This window comes from Rhopalosiphum padi, chromosome 3, assembly GCF_020882245.1.
Source record: "Rhopalosiphum padi isolate XX-2018 chromosome 3, ASM2088224v1, whole genome shotgun sequence".
Classification (NCBI taxonomy): domain Eukaryota; kingdom Metazoa; phylum Arthropoda; class Insecta; order Hemiptera; family Aphididae; genus Rhopalosiphum; species Rhopalosiphum padi.
The window spans coordinates 11,675,817-11,684,085 of record NC_083599.1 but is presented as its reverse complement, the minus strand read 5'-3'; positions in this window follow the sequence as shown (position 1 = coordinate 11,684,085).

Below are 8,269 nucleotides of genomic sequence, written 5' to 3'. Positions count from 1 at the left end.
TTATAGGACAGAATTACGGATAAAAAAAAATTAATAAAAAAACTGACGCACAACCATCACAGTTATATAATAGTTATCTATAAAAGAAGAGTCAGGCACTCAGACCCTGTCCTGTCCTTTTTAATAGCAAACGCCAATTATTGTTATACTTAGGAACAATGATTATTATGATTATTTTCAATAATCGATGGCGATATCGCAAATATACTACAAAAGCATCCATAGCGTCGTCGATATAAATACAAATTACAAATAATATAAAAATATACAATTATTTTATTCTAACTAGTCCAATCCGTTGAGTCAATTGCACTTTTGATGTAAATTTTTTTTCAATTGGTTAGCCTCATATGTCTGCTTGAAAAATGAATGAGGATGTATTTTATACTAAAATATATGTTACCTATATATACTAATTCTGAAATCGTCCATTTTGCAGAGTATATAGTGATTTTTGTGTGAAGGCGTGAACTGTACAATTACGCTGTAAGTATAAAGTAGATAGTTTGTATTAGTTAGTCATCTCATACAATAATATGAAATGGTACCGCAAAAGTTTAAGAACCCATGGCTTTAATACATGTAAAACCTTATAGCTATTTTTTCGAAATTGGCAAAATCGAATATCTTTGCATGCCCTTAAAATAGTTAAAATATGTTTCACATCTATATTAGCCTTTCTATACCATTTTTTCGACTCTCAGAATGGTGAAGATACCCATATACAATTTTAAGTTATGGTCACATATTTTTTAATTTATTAAATATATAATTAACGAAATCACAGCCACCGTCTATATAACTATAAAATTGAAGATGTTTCAAATTGAAAAATATTGGTAGGTAAATGTTTTAAATCGAAATGATAAATTCGGAGTACTTTGAAAGGTGGGTAAGTTAAAGTAAGTTTCCAATAGTGTTCTCAACAATTACGAAAACAAAAAAAAAAATTTTAAAAAAAACGGGATTTTTACGATAAACCATATTTTAATAAAATTGATTCCTTTATTTTTCCATAATTTAAAAACAAATAATTATAGAAACTTGAAATTTTCACAAAGTAATTAAATTATCATTTTTCATACAGGACATGATTTTAAAAATATTTTGTTTCTTTTTAAGTTGTTTGTATACAATAGAAATAATATATTTATTTTTTTTATATATAAACATTACTAGCACGGAGCTCTCCCACATAAGTTGTAATTCTATATTTGTATAAAAATATTAAAAATACATATGTACAATTTTTTACATACATTTGAAATTATACGTTTGACAAAATTGGTAAAAATCGCAAAAGTTTGCAAACTATTTGAAAATGTATTTAAAAAAATGTCTTTTTATGTCTAAAATTTGATAATTTCTTTATTAGTTCATACTAGCTGGAACTAAAATCTAAAAAATATAATATAATCACGATTAGTTTTGTAGATATTTAAAGTTCAAATTTAGTTTACCTACATTTAAACGATTAATAACGATGTTAGGTAATTATTTTGTTATAATTCAAAAATATTATTATTTGTGGAGACTTAAAATTTTTAAATACATTATTATTTATTGCGAATGTTATACTCAATATACTCAGTAAAATTTTTTAAACGTGTAGATTAATTTTAGGTTATTAGTTATGAGTGTTATGACATATATTCAGTACTTGAATTGAGAAGTCACGGGTCCCTCTTGTAGTCTTGTTATTAAAAATATTTATACATATCTCTTCTAGTTGTATACTTGTATCTTAACAAATAAAACATTTAACTACTGAGGTACGCACATTGGCATAGTTCATTGATTTTCATACTCATATTAGGTATATTTAATACTTTCTAAACATTTATTTTTCTTTCTTAAATGACTTAACTTATGTATTTTAAATAATATTGAATATAAAATTCAATATTACTTTATAAGTAGGTATTTAGTCATCGTCATCGACGCAGTCAAATATTACGTAATTTGACGACATAATATTATAATAACATAATATATGGTTATTTAATCTATATCGCGATAAATACCGAAAAATATCTTATCGTCAAAAGGTTATCGACCTTAACTTATTGTAAATATATTTATTGTTCATTCGTTAATAAATTGTTGTACAAAATTGACATTTTACAATAATTAAAAAAAATATTTTTTCAATTTAAAAATATTTTTTTTCGGAATTTTAATTAATTTTTATGCATACCTATTTAAAAATTATTCATGCATATTTTTACTGTCTCTTATAAATTTCTGAACCCTATCTACTAATAATGAAATAAATTAATAAATGCAATGTTTTCAAAAAATAAAAATCAATCAACTTCCTATATTATAAACATTATATAATTATATATAATATAGTATAATAATATAATATATTATATATACTATTAGTAAAAAAATTACATTAATAACAATTATAGAAATATCAAGAAATGAATTTAGTGATGACTGATGATATATGGTTATTTGTAAACATTATATATCATTAAATTCAAATTTAACACATCGATTACAGTGACTAACTCGACACTTACTGTCCAGCTGAATGGTACCTTTGCCCACCTTATTTTTCAAACATTGAAACATGAGCTTTCGTATTTTTGATATTTTCAGTTACTTTTACGTAATATTGTAATAATATTTTCATTGATCAGGCTGTAAGTAAAATTTAATATTTTTTCTAGTTTCTTGACCTAACCGTTTTATTTTATTTTTTGGGCGATTATTTATCTAATTCAATAAAAAAAATTCATAGTTTTCTTTAATTAAATATTTGATGGACTAGTACTTAGTAGTAATATTGGATCGAATGGATCGTATGAAATTACGGAAACATGTTTTAAATTCGAAATGGTTGAGGTTTCCTGGCAGCCGGTACATGGTGATACTAATACATATTGAAAAAACTTTGCTGATATTTTTGCTTATCTGAAAACACTTACAGGCAAAATTTGTAATACGTGTTAAAAATAATATTTTATTACCGATAAATGATAAGTAGATACCTATGCGAGTTACTCTGAATCTATGTAGACAATCTACATATTATACATAGGTACCTAATAATGTAAGATGTAGGTAATATGAAATATTTCTTATTTATATATTATATATATATATGTGTATATATATATCATATATTGTGTATATTGTATAAAATAATATAATATATTTTAGTAAAAATACTTTATGAGTATGAGTATCCAGAGCCTTTTTGATGGGGCCCCAAAATTAATTATTATCTAAATTCTAAATTATCAACTTAAATTATTTTAAATGCAGTCTTTTTGCTACATACATTTTTTATATTCAATTTATTTTATAAAATTATAAATAAATTATACTACCGCATAAGTCTATAAGTAATTATTTAATGAAGATTAATATAAATAAAACGATGAAATTAAAATTATAAATATAAGTAAATAATTGTAAATACAGTTTTTAATTTAAACAAACGTTTACTGATACATTGTACACAAAGTCAAAGTGGTAATGCATTTTTCAACATAATAAATGTAAATAATAATACAATTTACATCATGATTTAGAATTTAAGACAACGATTTTTTTCTAGATTTTAGTTCACTAAACTTTTGGATTAGATCTGAAAAATCAAGTGTGTTAGTTACTCCGTTTGCACTCTTGATAGTTTCAAAAAAATTCGTTAATTTAGCCATTTAGGTAACTTGCTTACTGCGTCTTCAGCCTCCTTCTTTAATTTTTGTTTTGCATAACCACTGAGATAAATGCTTTTTTTCTCGACGTTTTCAAATTTCAATAGTTTTTGGCACACATTAATAACGAATAAAACTCACAAACTCGACTAAAAACTAATTTAATAATTTAACATCTCTACGACGGTCGACGGAATACTAACAACTAATGTACCAATTGTACTAATGATGTGAAACTGAATAACAAAATGTATGTAAAGATAAACTGTAGACTGAAAGGTAAACTACGTAAACAATAATATCATAAAATTTCACAGTGCCACTTTATAATATCGGGGCCCGGGTCTGCAGCCCCCCTAGCCCCCTTTAAGTTAGGCTCTGTGAGTATCCGTAAAATATATTATTTTATAAGTATTTTAAAAGTATTTTTAATACTTTTTAATAAGATTGCTGAAGAGGCATACTAGATGTCTAGATAAGTAAAAAAAATAAATTTCAAACGACGTTTGCACAAAAAGAGTATAAATTATAATGAGATTTATTTTTTGTGTCAATTAAAATTAATTTTAAAATAAATACTTGTTGACTACTTCTCTAATAAACAAATATATAATAGTTTAACATTTTCAAAATGAGATTTTTTTTGACGGAATCGGGCGCATATATTCAAACTTGCCTCAGACGTCAAATTATTTTGTTATGGCTCTGCCAGGGCCTCCTACCTTTTTAAATGAAATTCAAAAATTATATTATTTTTAATAATTCTAGTTCATAACTATTAGATATGGAGAATACCTACACAGAAAATAGAAAAAATACGTAAGTACATAAAAGGCAATTAACCATTTTTGTTAGTAATAATTCTGATAAATCAAATTTTAGTGAATAACACTACCTACATAGATTGTGGATGTATTTATACCTATTATACGTGTGTTGTGTGTAGAAATGTAGACTTGTTTATCAAAAACATATATATTTAATTAAAACTTTTATGAATTGTAATTTGCATTATTTGTAATAGATATTCTATACAATAATGGCAATATGGCATGCGAGAACACAATAGGATGATAACATTGATAACACATATTATTCGCATTGATTTAATAATAATATTTTAAATTTTTAATACCTACAATACCTATATTGGCTATATTGTTAATATTAACAAAAATTAAATTCTGAAACTTTATACGTTTGTGTAGTGTGTATATTATATTTTAGACTTTAGTACTAAATCGTCTAAATCAAAGTTCTTACAAATATAGTTTCGAAACCTTGTCAATAATACAATAATGACAATAGTTGTTATGTTATCATAAAATTATACAAGAAAATGGTTTCACACAAAAATTAATCAAACACTTATATTATGTAGTCAAATAATTAAAAATCAAGTGTATTGTGTATTGTGTATAAACGATAAATTTTATTATACATAATATATTTGCTATGTCATACCTATCGGTTTATAATGTTTATATTATTTCTTATAAAATTAAATAAATAATACAAATTAATATTGTATTAAAATAAAATCTATTAAATACTTACCTATTTTATACCGTCCAAACTTCAAACTTAAATAACATTTAAATTTTTAGTAGAGTGACAAATGTACCTAGGTATTAATTTTACTACGACAATATATTTTCTGGTAGGAAATTAAATGTATTTGTTATTCTATAACTGTTATAGGAGGTACAAACTAAAAATTCCCAGTATCTATTTTTCTTAATGACTACCAAAAGTAAAATAAAATAAGTTTTTAACAAAATGGATTTTTTTCATTTTATTGTAGTTTTAAAATATATAACTGTATAGAATATGCTAAAATTTTTCACAGTTTATAACACAATTTTCAATACATGACGTCAATTTTAAAATTGATAGGTATATATAGCTCTTTTTTTTCTATGAATTTCTAAAAAAAATTTTTTGCTCAATCAAAGTTTGTAAATTCATTATAAGGTTCCTCATAATAGTAGTTTATTCTGAAACATAAATATCCAAGAACATTTCTTTTAATGACACTTCAATTTAGATACCTATTTAAATGGAATTGAAAAATATATAAGTATATAAATCAATCGATAGACCAATTGCCATAATACTAATAGTAAAATAAATTACTTAATAATTTAATAGCAAAATCAAAATCATAATATGAAATAAACTTAGTAATATATTAATATGTATAAATGTATATATATATATATATATATATACATATAAACATAGGATGACGCCATGACAGACTATTTTTGTTCAAAATTGTTTTTCTTTTACAATAATTTATCATTGAATTCAAATTTAATACACACATTACACTATTACAGTGACAGATTATTCAATGACGAGGTACATTTGATACCTACTGATGTACGTCTATACTGCAAAGTAGTTCCCCTTTTTTGTTTATATTAATGATATATTGATATTAAAAATATGTATTTTGTTTTTGATTGAAATAGTTATTATTATTATAAGACATAAATAGTTTCTCGATTATGACTGTAGGTCACGAGTCCAAGGGGGTTCAAAAAATATATTTTAATTAAAAATACTGAGGGAGTAATATGAGACCATTAGATTAGGCTGAAACAAATATACAATAATCAGTTTGTTTGTTACAAGGAAATTTTTTAAAGCCACCAAAATAGGAAAAAACTCATTTCATTCATAACTAACATTTAAATACTTATTCGTTATTACCTAATATTACTAAACAACTCATAATTAACCAATAATAACATACGTATATTAAATTATAATACTACTTAATATAGTTATTTTTAATTAATTTTTGTGATCTAATTTAGAGATGTTTGAATACTAGGTTTGGGTAAATATCCTAAATAACTTAAATTTTTGTAATATTATTAAATGCTATTTTATCTACTATGGAATCATTACAATAAACTTTATATCTAAGTAGATATTTAGTATTTTGATAATAATGAAAGAGTTCTTATTAATAAAACAGAGTAACTCTAACGACATTTATTGAGTAGGACACTTTAATGGATATGCTAGTTAGAATTCAATAATATAATTTTCAATATAAAAATAATTTTAAGCCGAGACACAGTTACATTTTCTATTATTAAGAATTTGTTTTTAAATATATTTATTATTTGTGCTACTCATTATAATAATAATTTATTTTTCCATAATTAATATGTTAACAGGTTAAACTAATTTTTAACAAAATTGTTGCAGGTTATATATTATTAATTTATTGCTTATACTAGTTATACTCGTACCTAACTGTTATGCGAATTAGAAGCGGAGATTTTCTGTCTTTGTCTAACACACGTGGAATGTAAGAATTTAGACATGTTTTCATTCTAACTTACTCGTTGATCTATAAAGCGATACCTAAGAATTCTAAAAATAAATTTGAATTTGTAGCTAAATCTACTAGACAGGCTTTTGTACATTTTTTATTTTATACCCCTAAATCATAAAAAAATCATATTAAAAAAGGAGTAATTAAAATATGATTTCAATTTTTGGAGAGTTTAAATCAAAAAATTAAGACTGAGAAAGTTGATCTCAATTAGATTTGACAAAAAGTTAAAATTTGTTTTTACAACTCTTATCGCTTGACTAGATCGAACAGTATACGTTTGAATGAAAACATGTCTAAATTCATACATTCCACATATTTATACATTCATACATTGTTAGACAAAGATAGAAAATCTCCGCTTCCAATCCTCTTAAATTTATTATATACTAATTTACATAAAATAAATTTAAGTTTCTATGATTTTTCATTTTTTAATTAAAGCTAAAAACATTTGAGAAAATAATAATTTATGCTTTTTGGTAATTAGTAATCTGAGATATCAACAATTAATTCTTATTTGAATTTGTAAGCATATATTTATGCTATAAGACAAACATGGTTGTATAGAGTGGGTGTAAAAATTAATATTGTTTTTAGACAATTTTTATGATATAATAAAATATTTTCAATTTATTACTACTAATAATAATTATTATGTGTATTATGCATATTAAGCTTTAAAAAAATGTAAATGTATTATATAATCTTACATTTAGGTATTAATTTCTATATAATATTCATGTACATTACATTTTTTACAGTTATTGTAAACCTAGTTATTCTTTATTCATTTCTAACCATATTAAATGAGATATTTTTATGAAAGAATCTAATAAATAATAATATGTATGTCAATACAAAATAATATTAATCTACCAAATAAAACAGACATAAACTATGTGTTTATCCTATAAATTGTGATAATTATTATATTTACATTTAATGTTTAAATAATAACATAGCATTTTAAATCAAATAATTCAATTTCCATAATTGCAATATTTCATGTTATTTTTTCAATACATGTATTGTATATTAACAGTTTATATTTTAAAACTGCATGAAAAACTTTATAAAATGAAAAATTTTAACCTATCCTACATATTAGATACATACTATTATTTTATATAATATAAAATTGATAAGGTCCAACATATTATTTAATTATGTACAGCAGGTATATACACAGGTACTTTATAACATACTAATGTAAATAAATAAATTTGTAATGCCAATA